Source organism: Bos indicus, chromosome 2, assembly GCF_029378745.1.
Source record: "Bos indicus isolate NIAB-ARS_2022 breed Sahiwal x Tharparkar chromosome 2, NIAB-ARS_B.indTharparkar_mat_pri_1.0, whole genome shotgun sequence".
Lineage (NCBI taxonomy): Eukaryota > Metazoa > Chordata > Mammalia > Artiodactyla > Bovidae > Bos > Bos indicus.
Window position 1 is genome coordinate 42,241,301 of NC_091761.1, and position 13,561 is coordinate 42,254,861.

The following is a 13,561-nucleotide window of genomic DNA, read 5'->3' on the forward strand; positions in this document are numbered from 1 at the left end:
TCCCACCATTATCTGAGACAGTCATGGCCATCCAATGGTCAGTTCTCAGTCATTATCTTACATAAGCCCTAAGCAGGTTTTGACATAACTTAGCCAAAATACTTTGTACTATTTTCTGACAGCTCTTTTTTTCACACCCCTATTTGACCTTGCAGCAAATTCTGTTGGCTCCATCTACACTCCAGTATTCTTACCTGAAGAATTCCATAGACAGGGGTTGCAAAGAGTTGGACACATGACTGAGCCACTAACACTTTCACTTTCTACCTATAGATTTAACCTACACAATCACCAACTTGATATACTGCTTTAACTTAAAAAAAAAAAAAAAAAACTGCTTTATTGGGATAGAATTCACATACTATTCAGTCCAATCCACACATTTAAAATGTACAGTGCAATGGCTTGTAGTATAGTCACAGAGTTGTGCATCCATTGCCACAATCAACTTTAGAACACTTCCATTTCCTCGAGAGAAAACAACTCCTTTTTACTGTAACCCTCCAATCCTCCCATTGCCCCTAGGTCTAGGTTACCACTAACTGAGTATCTATCTCTATAGGTTTGCCTATTATGAACACTCCACATAAATAAAGTCATACAATATGCTGTCCTCTGTTACTGTCTTCTTCAGTTAGTATAATGTTTTCAAGATTTTATCCATGCTATGGTACATCCCAGTATTTCACTTCTTTGTCTTGACAAATAATATCCATTGCATGAATATATCAGGTTTTATTTATCAGTTGATCCACATTTGGGTTAATTCCACTTTTTGGCTACCATGAATAATTTGGTGATGAACATTCATGTACAAGTTTTGATATATGGACAAATACATATGGACATATGTGTTTATGGACATATGTGTTTCTTGAGTATATATGTAAGAGTGGGATCAATTTTCTTAAATACATTCCCATAAAACCTATTCTCCACACAGAAGGAAATTTGGTCATGTTAAAATTAAATTTTAATCAGATCTTTTCTAAGTTCTGATCATTATTGACCAATGGCTTTTTATTACATATATCAATAAAATAAATTCCAACTCCCTAACTTTGCCTATAAAACAACCAAATATGGACCTTGACTGCCTTTCAGATTTCATCTTCTAACTCTTTCCTTTACTTAATGCACTCCAGAATCTTCATGCCTGAAGTACTCTCTAGAACACTGTTCTCCTAAGTAATCAAACAATCTCTCACCCTTTCTCTATTCAGATCACTGCTCAAGTATCCCCAGGGAGTTCTTTTCTGGACCAACTTATCTAAGATAATGCCCTTACACCATCTATGCAATATACTTATGTGGTTGATTCAGAATATGTATCACTAGGACTTGTTTATTTATTTACTGCCTGATTCTCACCATGGAATTGCATCTATTATTCTCTGTGATATCCTTAAGATACCAAAAACATTTTTTGGCACAAAATCGGTGCTCGATCAACATCTGTTGAATGAATCAATGCAAGAAGGACTGAGAAGTAAAAGGTCTGGTAAAAACGCAGAGAAAATTATACAAACCCTGGTAATAATAATAATGAAAACTGAAAACACTGTATTAAACATTCATTTGTTCGAGCTGTGGGTGAATGGTCCTCTAAACTGAAAATAATTGTTCACTACATAAAGCTGTTCTCTTGTTCCATGCCCTCTGATACTTCTGGTCTCCTCTACCCAAACCTCAACTGCTTTAAGACAAAAACATAATTAAGGGTGAAGCTGAAGTAGCCTGTTAACAGAGCAGACTGAAGTTCGTATATATCCTACAGCTCTGTGTGAGTACAGCTCTGTTTGGTACAGGCACTCAAGTCATCATACTACCCAGTCTTAGGTTACACTGTTGCTGTTCTAGTCCAATAAACTACCTCCAATATGTGATCCATGGAACTAACCTGAGTCATGTTTTCTGATTTCCAGACCACCTACAGTCTGACAATTGTGTGTCTTTTGTCACAAAGGCCATTCAACAATGGAATGACAATCAAGGTATTAGATTTTCCATGGTTGGATATAGTTTCCTTGGAGATGGTTGGAGAGCATCACAGATTCAATGGACATGAACTTGGGCAAACTCCAGGAGATAGTGAAGGACAGGGAGGCCAGGTGTACTGCGGTCTATGGGTCACAAAGAGTCAGACATAACTCAGAGACTGAACAATAACAATTAGATTTCCCATACTTTCTACTGTTCAAAGTTTTTGTTGAATATTGGAATGATCTCTTTAAAAACTGAAAAAGATATATGACCAAACTTCTAATCACCTCCTGGTACACCCATCTAAGCAAGAGAATTGGTTTATTGAATTTGGCCTTCCCAAAAGAAAGTTCATCTTCTCTTGGCTACCTGCTGACTAATGATCAGGATAAAATTGGTAGGGAATTTTATAAAATTAATTTTGAAAACACAGATTCCACCCTGTCCATTCCTGAACATGGTGGACTTTTCTTTCCCCAACAACAATCTCGAGCCAGCCCAGATGGCATGCCTCTAGCTGACAGTGAAGCCAAAAGGAGGCCTAGAGTATTAAAAGTTAATTCTGACCCCACCACCTGGACTCTTCTATTGAATTGACATGGTCCTAGACCATGAGGATAAGAAGTGCTTGGTTGCGTACATTGTTAACCAAATCCCACTACAATATTCCACGTGGGTCAACCTAGAAGATATTTGTAATGTTTTGTAAAAATGCCCTTGTCCCACTCATATTTAACTCTCCTCTATGAAAGATCTGGGTCTGAGTAAAAGATGATTGAAAAAAGAGGTGATGTTATATTTATTAGACTGGGACACACAAACGTCATGGCTATGGAGGGAACTTGGCAACCTTGATATCTGAGGAGGAAGCAAATCGTGTCTGAAGAGGTGTAAGGAAGGAGTGGGAGACTAATTCATGTTGTCCTCTTGGTCACCCCGACATTAGAGCCTGGCAGGATAATCACATGGCCTACCTCAGTGAAGCAGCTTCTGCAGCTGGCAATCTGACCTACTGTTTCTTTCCCACCTTATCCATGTGCTATAAAACAGAAAAGTTATATAGACCAGTCCTTAACTACTCTGCTGTGCCTGATTTTCAATGGAAGTTTCCAAAAAGGGATCCCTTCTCTACTTCTCTGAGAAGCTTTGGGTTATGCTCCATATGGCAATCCAGGCTAGAAATCTTCAGTGATATGGCACATGCTTAGCCACATCAGTGTAGTGGTGATCCAAATCAAGTTTAACCAAAAACATTGAACTGGAGTGAACCATGCCCCTTTAGACTTTGTTTGTAGCTGGAGCAGGATGGCCCATGGACTATCTTGCAATTGGTACTGAGGTACTTGATTGTCTTTTGCAATGAAAACCAAGGATCAGCACATCAGGCTAAATTCCCTGGCACTAGTCACATGGATAATAAGGTGGCCTAGACTACATCTGGCCTGTATAAAAATAAGACATACTGAAATCCTCTGAGACTTATTTACAATGATTGAGTCCATGATCTGGGAGACCTGATTAAAGGCAATACTGCAGGTTCACCTAATCCTGCTGCTTTATGCCCTATTTATAATAACCTCAAGTAAATATGGTATGAGAAAAATTGAAGAAAATTATCCTCAGCCTCTGTCAGATTAATCAAGTCATTGAATGGAATGGCATACTCATGTGAAATTTCACCAGAAGCCAAAATGACGGGAGGCCCAGGGTAGCTATCACTGGAAGACCTTCCTCCTTAGGATGGCTCGCACTCGCCTAGATTCAGGTCCCCGTCACTCTTCACCCAGGCCATTTCTCAGGGCTGTGTTTACGGTGAGCAATGTAAAGAATGAGATGAGATTTTTCTCTAGGACCAAGAGCAGCCTTTTACTGCTTTATATAAAATGGTGGATTCGCTATGGTTTTTGTTCTTTTCCTGAAATTCAACCTCATCATATTGTCAGTATGCAGTGGGGCAGTCCATATTACCTCCAGGGGATCTGGTAGGTAAGGGGAGCTGGTACAAACATGTTGAAACTTAAGAACCTGCCGTGCCATGACTAAAAATGCCCTTTTCTCTGACATAGGAGTCTATTCTGCCAACCTCTGTGAACCAGTAACAAGCTAATTTATTAGCAGATTCTTTACCATCTGAGCCACCAGGGAAGCACAGTTTTTCATTAAGTACAATCAAATTGAGGCCCTTCATAGACCTGAAATCATTGCACAAAGAAAAAATCAAGTCCGTATGTGTGCATTTTCATACATACGGAAATTTTTCTAAAAGGATACACTGGCTAAATTTTATAATCTCTGAGGAGTAGAACTGATTTATAGTCTTCTGTAGTACTGAATTTTTAATAACAGCATGTATTACTTCCAGAATAAAACTATCACTTTAATTATAAAAAAGTAATGTACACCCTTCATTTATCCTACAGATAAAATTGATTATCGATACAGATGCCAACACCTATGCTAGGTACTAAAGATAAAACAGATAAAAAGATACAATCTCTTCCTTCTTATTTAGGATCCAGGAGGGGAGACAGACAAGAGCATCAGAGTAGGGATAAGAAAAGATGTAAGTGAAATATTTGGAGTGATTCCAAGATGTGGAACTCTTTTCAACATATAATTATAATCTGTAACTATTAATGTTAAGAGAATACAGCAATAGAATAATTGTGCATAGAGGTTGAAAGAAAGATGAAGCTTTACAGAGAATGTGTATAAGATAGACGTTATTTTTCAAGGCAGTTTGTTACATATTGGTCTTCTAAGTCACTCTTGGGTATATGAATAACCATTCTATGATGATATTGTGAATATTAAAGTCTGAAATATATGTTAATGAGACTCTACAAGCAATGTGTGTTAAGTCACTCAGGCACTCAGTCATGTCTGACTCTTTTGCGACCCCATGGACTGTAGCCCACCAGGCTCCTCTGTCCACAAGATTTCCCAGGCAAGAATACTGGAGTGGGTTGCCTTTTCCTCCTACAGGGGACATTCTCCATCCAGGGACTGAACCTGAGTCTGCTGCACTGGCAGATGGATTCTTTACCACTAGTGCCACCTTGTCACTGTTCAGTTGATTAGTCGTGTCCAACTCTGCAACCCCATGGACTGCAGCACACCAGGCTTCCCTGTCCTTCACCATCTCCTGGACTTTGCTCAAATTCATGTCCATTGAGTTGGTGTTTCAACCAACCATCTCGTCCTCTGTCATCCCCTTCTTTTCCTGCCTTCCGTCTTTCCCAGCATTAGAGTTTTTCCAATGAGTCAGCTCTTTGCATCAGGTGACCGAAGTATTGGAGCTTCAGCTTCAGCGTCAGTCCTTCCAATGAATATTCAGGATTGATTCACTTTAGGATTGACTGGTTTGATCTCCTTGAAATTAAGTCCTCCAGAAAAATCTCACAAAAAGCAATATATGACCCTCAAAAAGTAATGAAATTAAGTTTTTTTTATTTTATTTTATTTTTAAACTTTACAATATTGTATTAGTTTTGCCAAATATCGAAATGAATCCACCACAGGTATACCTGTGTTCCCCATCCTGAACCCTCCTCCCTCCTCCCTCCCCATACCCTCCCTCTGGGTCGTCCCAGTGCACCACCAGCCCCAAGCATCCAGTATCGTGCATGGAACCTGGACTGGCGACTCGTTTCATACATGATATTATACATGTTTCAATACCATTCTCCCAAATCTCCCACCCTCTCCCTCTCCCACAGAGTCCATAAGACTGATCTATACATCAGTGTCGCTTTTGCTGTCTTGTACACAGTTGTTACCATCTTTCTAAATTCCATATATATGCATTAGTATACTGTATTAAGTTTTAAAAACTATATTCATCCACCTAAAAAATGCTCATCTTTTCTTTGTTTTAGGTATTTAATACCTGCTCAGTATTCATTCTGGGCATCTCAGGTTGCTCAGTAGGTAAAGAATCTATCTGTAGTACAGTAGACACATGAGATGCAGGTTCGATCCCTGGGTCAGACAGACCCCTTGGAGGAGGGCATGGCAACCCACTCCAATATTCTTGCCAGGAGAATCCCACGGACAGTGGAGCCTGGTGAGCTACAGTCCATAAGGTCGCAAAGAGGCAGTCACACTGAAGCGACTGAGCACTCACAGTATTCATTTTATAACATGATATACCAGTGAATTAAGCTTGTTCATTAATAGTTGATGAGACAGGAAAACAGGAATCCAAAATGTTCATCTGGATGTAAAACCCAGAGATTTAAGAGAGCAGTAGGGGATTTAGACAGTTCCCAGTTGACATTTACCAGCAAGCTAGCCATCTTCTGCCATAAATAACATGATTACAAAGAAAATAAATAATGCCACTGAGACAGTAAACCATTAGAAAATCTTAACCTCAGCTTCCTACTTCTTAGCTGGTCTTAAGGATTCTGATTTATTCACGACAAAAGATTAAGGAATGAATTACAAGTGTTCCTCCTTTGAAATATGCATGGTAGTATGGCTATTTCTTGTCTAGACATTCTTCCAAATGTTTATTTGTAGAAAATAAAGAAGAATAATATCATATTAGCTTATAAAAGTACATCAGAGTCAGTCTGCTCCAGCAGGCAATTAGTGGGAGATGGAAAGAAAGTGAAGTATAATGAAGCAAAACCCCAGAACTCTAGGGCACAAAAGGACTCCAACAGCACACAGGAGAGGGTACAGAAGGACTTGGTTACAGAAAGTTCCAAAAGTAAAACCAACTAAAGCTGCTTTCTAAAATTCTATCCTAAAATTACACAAATATAAATAAAATTTTATTTGTCATCTCCGTTTAGTAAAAGTTTTACCATAGTTAATACATGAGAGAAAGACATACCTTTCTTAAGATTTTAAAAATATTAACAAGTGAAATATTCAACTTCTTCCACTCAAAAAAAAAAAAAAAACACTTTATTAAAACTACAGTATCCCTACATAATAGTTTGATTTGCAGCTTCAGTTTTGGGGTGTTTCTTTTTTTTTTTTTTTCCTGCACCCTTCCTGGTGAAGTTTTTAATCATATATTAAGTGCCTCAAAAGGTAGACAATCAGAAGGAAGAAGTAAAGAATTAAAAATCAGAATACTGAATAACTAGCCCCCAATTAATTTAAAGTGAAATTATTAAATCCCTAAAGCATCAAAATTCATCTTCTTATTAGCAAAGTAACCTTGTTATCTGAAATTGTTAAAAACTGTAACTTGTTAATCAATATAAAACAATCTAATATAATGAACTATATAATCTGATAATAGAAAACATGGAAATATTGTAAAGTTATTTGCCAAAAACACATGAGAAAGAGAAAAACATGCCTCTTTACAAGATTCTAAAGTTGAGCAGAGATTACCATTATATCTAAGAAGCACATATTAAGGCAAGTGGAAAACAAGGCTACATTTTCCCTATTATCTGGGGAAAATATGAAAATTCCTTTAATTAGGGATTGTACCACTTAAAGAACTATAAATTAAAATTAAATACTGTTTTTGATAAAACTATTTTAAAAATGGGATAAAATGGGTCCTTACAGGTAGAAATGTAAATCGGCAAAATTTTTTTTAGAAAGAAATGTGATTTATTAAAAATGACCTTTGACCTGCTTTCTTAAAAAATCCTGTACTTTGAACTAGTGATTTCTCCACTGCAAAACTCCTTTGTTAAAAAACCCCATACTAAAGAAAACGTTTGTGCACAATTATGGCAGCATAATTTATAAATAGGGTATACAGGAATGCATAGTTATGATAAAATACAACAAATAGACCCAAAGGATTGTCAAAAGTTATTCACAAAATGGAATAAAGAAGAAAAGGAGGGCAGAACCTTTCATTAAAAATAAAGCTTGACTTAAGGATTCTGTTTCAGAATTTTTCTCTTCAGCTAGTCTACAGTATTACAGAATTATGTGCAAGATAAAAGTTCACCCTACATGCCATATTCTATTAAAACTCCACATTCCTTTTTTAAAAGTGGCTAACTTTTCAAACCTGGGGTCTCACCCAAGATTCAGGAACTATTTTTGCTTGTTTCTTTGTATTTGTAGACCTTCTTCCAAATAAATACACTCAAAATCATCAGGACCAATATTTAAAAGCAATTCAATGGTAAAGAATCCGCCTGCAGTGCAGGAGATGCAGGAGACCTGGGTTCAATCCCTGGGTCTGAAAGATCCCTGGAGAAGGACAGGACCACCCACTCCAGTATTCTTGCCTGGAAAATCCCATGGACAGAGGAGCCTGGTGGACTACAGTCCATGGGGTCACAAAGAGTCAGACAGACTGAAGTGACTGAGCACGCACTCATGCACACAAAGTGGGGAAGACTATTCACTTCTAATCACTCTCATTGTCGCAGCCTGTATTTCATCAAATCCAACTATATTTTTACAAAAGAGACGACACAAATGGATTTTCTATTTCACTTATGTAAAGAAATTGTAATATTTTGAAGACATACCTACTCAGATCCTAAAATGCTCTTCCCTTATACATGATTTAGATTAAAATGGCATGCTAATTGAAGTACCTGAGAAGTGCAGTGATTACTGCTATAGAAAAGCAGTTTCGTATCAATATTAAAAGTATATTTTAATTTTTAAAAAATCATTATTAAGATAATAATCTAACCAAAAATGGTTAGATTGAAAATCAAATTACCATGAGCAAGAAAACCTCCTTGTTAAAAGCAAGCACCCCAGCATATTTCTTTTTTCAGAGACCACAAGAAAAATAACAGATGTAGTATACAACTAATATAATCTATACTACAGTTTTTAAATGTCCAATCCAAAAATACTATCATAAGTTACCCTAATTATCATTTTAAGGCAATAATTATATAACAGTATGTCTCTGGGACACCAAAATAATATATATTCACGTATCACATTGTTCCTGTTGTTGGCAATTAAATCAACTTCTGGAAACAATTTTTCTTTCCATGTTATTCACCAGATATTAGCAATGGGAATATGGTAGGGGACTGGGGAGTAGAAAGGGGCAGGAGAAAAGTGATTATCACCCTATTCAAATTAACCTCAATGGTTAGATTCCTTTCTATAAATGGTATTTTTATAGTTTATATCATAGCAGCGAGAAACAATGTTGTAAATAGACAGTTTTTCTTATTATAGCTTATTTTTAAGTTTCAAATTCTGAAAGCAAACTACTCATAAATTTTTTGCAAAGGCTTTATAGTTTCATAGCTCAAACAGCAAAAATATAAAGCATCAAGATCAATAACATCTGTTAGTCCAAGGAAAAGCTCCACTGTTTATGTAGCTGAATAGCTATAATATTTTCTTTTGATTTTGATAAGCAGAATAAATAATTCCAACAAGTGATTGACATCTGAACAAATCAGTAGGTGTCCTCTGCTCCAAAATCTCTTATCTGTTAATTTCTGTGGAATGAAACAGTGTTCAACCTGAGAAAGAAAATATTGGTATGATTCTTCTCTTGCAAAAAACCATAATCAGTATGAAAATTCTCAGATTTCCTACATCTATTCAGCACCACCCCAGCAGAACAGCAATCAATGCTTTATTTTTCTTTTTGCTTTACATTTCTAGCAGATAGGTATAAAGGCAGCAATCTGAATCAATGAAACCCATTAACTAAAGCATGGAATTTTTTTTCTTTATGTCAATTTTAATTCCTGGTTATTCACACTCTCTCACTTTATTAAATTATATCTCTTTGATCAGATTTAATCATAGTACTCTTAATCATATTTCTTATATTCCTTTTTCATTCATCTCATTTTCTCCCCATAGTCTCCTCCTTTTCTAATTAGAAAAGTCATCTAACCAGGATTTTTCATTTCAATTTACAATTGGCTTTGTAGGATATATTTGTCAGTCATTTTTTCCACATGTCAATTATTTTTCCCATTTTTTTCCAGCTTTCCTGTAGTTTCTTCCTCTTCTATGCAGAAAACACCATCACTCTCTCTTGACCATCCCAAAATTTCTCCATAATCTCTACTTGCCATTTTACAGAAGTTCCATTTCTTACTCAGCATCTGAATACATATTCTAAGTTCTTTCTTTATTTCAATCAAAACCAAAATTACAATTGATGATACGTAAGAAAGACAGTACTTGTAATCATGTGCCACTACTAAGACACTGAAGATGCCAAATAACAGCAAAAATATCAGAACAATGAACATTTGTGTGAAAGAGCCAGAAATATATAAGCTGTTGCTTTTTCTTAAAATTAAGCATTAGTAGCATGGTTGGGGTATTAGATAGACTTTAATTCAAGTCCCATCTCTGCCATACTTTAATTTGGAGATACTAAGGTCCATCTAGTTAAGGTTATGGTTTTTCCAGTGGTCATGTATGGATGTGAGAGTTGGACTGTGAAGAAAGCTGAGCGCCAAAGAATTGATGCTTTTGAACTGTGGTATTGGAGAAGACTCTTGAGAGTCCCTTGGACTGCAAGGAGATCCAACCAGTTCATTCTGAAGGAGATCAGCCCTGGGATTTCTTTGGAAGGAATGATGCTAAAGCTGAAACTCCAGTACTTTGGCCACCTCATGTGAAGAGTTGGCTCATTGGAAAAGACTCTGATGCTGGAAGGGATTGGGGGCAGGAGGAGAAGGGGATGACAGCAGATGAGATGGCTGGATGGCATCACTGACTCGATGGCCGTGAGTCTGGGTGAACTCCGGGAGTCAGTGATGGACAGGGAGGCCTGGCGTGCTGCAACTCATGGGGTCGCAAAGAGTTGGACACGACTGAGCGACTGAACTGACTGACTGACTGGAAAGGTTAATTTGCCAGTTAAGCCCGGTTGCTCTCAGGTTTACAAAATAACAATAAGAGCTCTCCCTACTTGAAAAGTCATGGTAAAGAGTATGCCCATAAAATGAGAATCAGAGGAATTGGCACATACAACTAACCAGTACATTTTAGCCATTGCTACTATCATGATCAGTATTACAATGAGCAAAATTGTTCATACAACTCAGAAAGAGAAAAGTGTTTAAGATTCATTCAAATATAAGCTATTTACTTCATTTATCTGGCAAATTTAAGTACCTAAAGGCTTTCAACCCTCTGCTAGATGCTTGGGGCATTTTACCTCCCAGAGCTTTTAATATAATATTGGTTGGCCAAAACATTGCTTGGGTTTTTCTGTATCCACAAAAATGTTGGATATTTCCAGATAAAATCAAAGACCTGTTAAGAGCAGATCTACTGATAAGAGTATCAATTTTATTATTTTTATTTTGTTCTTTATGCATTCTATCTTTTTATATATCTTAAATAAGTCTTTTATAGAAAAATTAGGAGCATTCATAAATTTGTCAGTAGACTTTGATGATTTTGAGGCACCTATTAGACATAAAGAGCTTCCCAAGTGTCACTAGTGGTAAAGAACCCACCTACCAATACAGGTTAGATTAAGAGACACAGGTTCGATCCCTGGGTTGGGAAGACCCCCTGGAGGAGGGCACGGCAGCCCACTTCAGTATGGTTGCCTGGAGAATCCTATGGACAGCAGAGCCTGGCAGGCACCCGTCCATAGGGTTGCAAAGAGTCGGACACAATTAAGTGACTTGGCATGCATACACTCATGGGACATAAACTGGGACTCCCAGAGGCAGGTGAATATAGAAGTTGAATTTTAGGAGAGGTAAAAGATGAGGGGGTTTGCAAACCAATGTTAATTAAAGCCATGGAAATTTCCACAAAGAATCCTATAGAGTCCAATTTAAAGAAAGATAAGCCCACAAGTTCAATTGGGCAAGGGCTATCAAGAGAAGAGAAAATAATGAGAGTATAGTGTTATAATTCCAATAAAAATAATACTGAAAAATAGAGAGCATGATTAATGGTACAAAATCATGCTAAGAGATCAAAGAATTGTAGACTATACATAGTTCCAGGACTAATTTCAGTGACCTAAGAAAGAACAGTTTCAGACAAGCTGAGAAAGCAAGGCTCAGTGTGTTGAGGTGTGAATGGAGGACTCAGGTTTAAAACAAAGAATATAGACAATTCTTAGAAACATTTAACTCTGAGTAGAGATAAGAGGTAATGTGCAGCTAAAGGTGGACTTGGAATGAAGGGAGGATTTGTGAATAGATACTCTTTTGCTTTTAAGCAGAAAAATATTTTGACATCTTTAATGCCAATGAAGGAAATTTGGAGGCAGGGAGAAAACTGAAGATACAGAAGAGGAAGAAAATATTCATTTGAGTCAGGACTCTTAGGACACATACAGGTATAAGGTCAGGAGCATGTGTGATGGCACTGTCTAATGGAGGAAGACGCACTGGGAGGGAAAAATGAAAGAATTTATGGACAGAGGTAAATTAGCAGGAACCTTGTAATCCACAGATGCTATTTTCTCTGCATGTCATCTTTTAAGAAGGAAGGAAGGAGAGTAATGTGGGGTTAGAGCACAGGACAGCAGCAAAGGTTTTATACCGAATTATGGAGGATGGAAGATATACATAGAAAAATACATAAAAGTTGTATCTCAAAGTAGAGGCCTCAGCTAAAGTTGTCATCTCAGATTCTCACCCTGTGTGCCTGGTGTATATCATTTCTGATGTCCCCCTAGAGGGACTGAGGCATGTCTCCCTCCCTATCCATGAAAGGGGTTTACTCTAGGTGGAAGGTATTTTATTTTATTGTTGCTGTTGCTCAATTGTTAAGTTGTGTCCATTTCTTTGCGACCCCATGGACTGCAGCTTCCAGGCTTCCCTGTCCTTCTCCATCACCAAATCTCCTGGAGTTTGCTCAAATTCATGTCCACTGAGTTGGTGATGCTATCTAACCATCTCATTTTCTGCCACCCTCATCTTATTTTGCCTTCAATCTTTCCCAGCATCAGAGTCTTTTCCAATGAGTCTGCTCTTCACATCATGGGGCCAAAGTATTGGAGCTTTAGCACCAGTCTTTCCAATGAATATTCAGGGTTGATTTCCTTTAGAACTGACTGGTTTGATCTCCTTTACTTTTCATTTTTTAGCAAAAGTATATTAATTTAAAAACCAGATTAAGTATGACTGAAGCAAACAGAATACTGCATATGATGCAAATCTCAGTGAACTCTTAGTTAACATGGTTTGAATGTGCTGAAAATGACTATTAACATTCTTCCCTCCTAAAAAATTAATAATGATATATCTTGCCAAACCTTTGCACTCATACCGGCAGACACAGCAGAGGAGGAAAGCTCAGTAAAGGAAGAAGAAACCCAAAGGATTTTGCTCTAAGCTAGTTGCATGTTACTAGAGAGAAAAGGAAAAAAAAAAAAAAAAACAACAACTGTTCATGGTCATGACTAACATGGATCAATGGTCAAGTTACTCCTTTTTTATTCCTCTCTCTATCATCCTCTCTCCCTCTTTTTCAGCTGGACCCTACTGTTTCCAAGATACCTTCCAGTTTGACTCTCTGCTGCTCAATTGGGTGTCTCTCATACTAGCTGAGGTTGCCAGGCAACATGACTGATGGAACACTCACCAGGCTGCGTGGTGGCTCTATTTTTTGGTTAGCAGGTGGGAGATTTGGGTAGAATATCATGAGGTTTCCACATTGCAATTCTGTT

At 37.4% G+C, this 13,561-nt stretch overlaps 1 protein-coding gene across 4 annotated transcripts in view; it reads right to left on the reverse strand.

The window, feature by feature from the left end:
• Positions 1-13,561, reverse strand: part of GALNT13 (polypeptide N-acetylgalactosaminyltransferase 13) — a 655,617-nt gene that overhangs the window by 591,225 nt on the left and 50,831 nt on the right. The window lies entirely within an intron of this gene.